General features: G+C 38.2%; 1 protein-coding gene and 1 long non-coding RNA gene across 2 annotated transcripts in view; one reads left to right on the forward strand and one right to left on the reverse strand.

Annotated features, from left to right (window-relative positions):
• LOC127660790 (adhesion G protein-coupled receptor A3-like) overlaps positions 1 to 2,500 on the forward strand; it is a 222,840-nt gene that overhangs the window by 131,526 nt on the left and 88,814 nt on the right.
• LOC127660833 (uncharacterized) overlaps positions 1 to 2,500 on the reverse strand; it is a 50,143-nt gene that overhangs the window by 46,845 nt on the left and 798 nt on the right. The window lies entirely within an intron of this gene.

The following is a 2,500-nucleotide window of genomic DNA, read 5'->3' on the forward strand; positions in this document are numbered from 1 at the left end:
TGGTGGTGATGAAGATGCTTAAACAATGCTGTTCTGGTGACTAAGAAGTTGCAACTCCAAGGTTATTCCACGAGGACTCAAGCTGTTATGAATCTACTGTAGACAGTTTGGATGAACGCATCTGCTAAGTGACTAATTAGAGAGTGTGTGGGGGAACTTGTTCGCTCTGCGCCCCCTTCGGATCATCTCAGCAGCAGCGAAGCGCTTTTACGCGCAGTTAAAATGTGCAAGAAAGCGCGACGGCACCGTCTACATGACTCCATCGCTCTCTGATCGGACGCATGCACGGGATATGTCGGATATCAGCGGATGCTGCGTGTGAAATAGGATTGATGAGGATTTGAGCGCGAGCGCAATGGCATCTGATCATCCGTAGTGCCACCGAGAGCTCGAGCTCACAGCCGCCGAATGTTCACCGACGAGTGGGACTCCATAGACTGGGAGGTCAGTCCGGTGAATGCAACCGTTTATACTTCATATATATATATATAATGGGATTATTGACTGTGATGTGTGTAATTGTGAGGAAAGCGGTGATGTCTGAGAGGGTGAGCTGCGTTTTCTGAAGGTGCGGGTGGAATATCAACAACGCAAATGTTCAGCACACACCGATATAATATGGATTTAATGACATCTGGTGTGAAGATGAGATGTTAATGGTGTATTCTGTGCGCGTGCCTGTCAACTGAAAGACCAAAGTGATCTATTGATGCTGCTGTGAAGTTTGAGCGCAAACGAAGGGGAACATGTTGAAGAAACGATTTAAACGTGTATATGATCGTTTACCTGGATGTAAGCGCGTGCGACACACACACATACACACGCGCGCGCACACAGAGAGAGAGAGAGAGAGAGAGAGAGAGAGAGAGAGAGAGAGAGCTAATGCAGTCACCACACCCGCAGTCCGCAGTGTCTTACAGGACGTTTATAAAAGCATTCACGACACGGTATTTTCCAAACATCATTGTTCACGCGAGCACTGCGGTCAATCGCCGGTGCTTTCTGCCGGAACCGGTTTGTGGACCTGTTGCTCGATCTCACCACAACAGCTCCAGAGCTGGAGACGTGTTTGAGATCATTGGTGTACTATGAGTAAAATAATAAACACAATGCATTTATGTTGGATTATAAATGATTGTAATCTCGTCATATATGTGCTTGTTGCGTCGATACAAACCGATTCTAAATACTTTGGATGACTTGTTCAGCACTGGCAGATTGTTTCATTTGTTTTGACTATAAACAAGTAAATAAAGTATGAAAATACACCTCACTGTAAAACAAACATTCGCTGAATTGCATTGAGCATGCATTACACAGACACCACAACAGGTGCACACTGTCAACATGTCAACAACAACACCTCTCAAAGCATTAAAACACACTCCTCCATGGGCCCCATGGGAGCTGCAGGCCCCTGGGCTTCAGCCCGTATAAGCCCGTGTGTATATATATATATATATATATTTGCTCACAGGGGGTTTAAATACAATTATTATTTAATTATTGAATTATTATATTTTTATATGCAATTTACGATCATATTTAATGGAACTACACAATGATCACTAAGACTTTATACATATTACAGCTTCATTTTTTGGTTAATGCATGATTTTCTGTAAAGCTGCCTTGAAACAATGTGTTGTGAAAAGCACTATACAAAAATGACTTTATATATAAATATATATATATATATATATATATATATATATATATATATATATATATATATATATATATATATATATATATATATATATATATATATATATATATATAAATATACACAGAGGTGGGTAGAGTAGCCAAAAACTTTCCTCAAGTAGAAGAACAAGTAATAATTTTTAAAATTGTTTTGAGTGCAATTATTGCACTTGCTTTTGTAATTGATTATAAATGTCGATTCAAATATTAAATTGCCGTGACGTCACAAAGGAAGCGACCGTGCGGTTCTTCAGAGTAGCAGATTTCAATGGTGGATATGAGCTGCGATCCAGTTTCTTTTAAGCATTATATTGTTATATTGCAATATTTTATATTGTAATAATGTTTGTTAAGGTAATGTAAATAAATAAAAAAATATATATATTTTAAATGGATATCTATGGTATGGAATATATTTAATTATTGCTAAATTACTGCTTACATTTTTAGTTCATGTACAATAAATATTATGGTATATTCAAACTTATAACAGCTGATTTAAATCGACCAAGTTACTGTGTTCGGTTAGTCATTTAATGGCAGGACAGGGGACCATTCATCCTGTTACACCTTCAGTGGTGATCTTGTTCATGTAAGATCATCGCTATTCATGCACATTTAGAACAGTTCAGCTCAATTAATTTATTGCTATTTTGTACTAATAAAATTCACATTGGCCTACTTAATAACAAGACAAAACAAAACTGTTCGAACAACGCGGGAAACTCCTCCCATTACAATGACTGCTGTCACCATAGATGATGTCACTCACTGCAGGTTTGAGATCTGCTTT

Source organism: Xyrauchen texanus, chromosome 20 (genome assembly GCF_025860055.1).
Source record: "Xyrauchen texanus isolate HMW12.3.18 chromosome 20, RBS_HiC_50CHRs, whole genome shotgun sequence".
In the NCBI taxonomy this organism is placed as follows: domain Eukaryota; kingdom Metazoa; phylum Chordata; class Actinopteri; order Cypriniformes; family Catostomidae; genus Xyrauchen; species Xyrauchen texanus.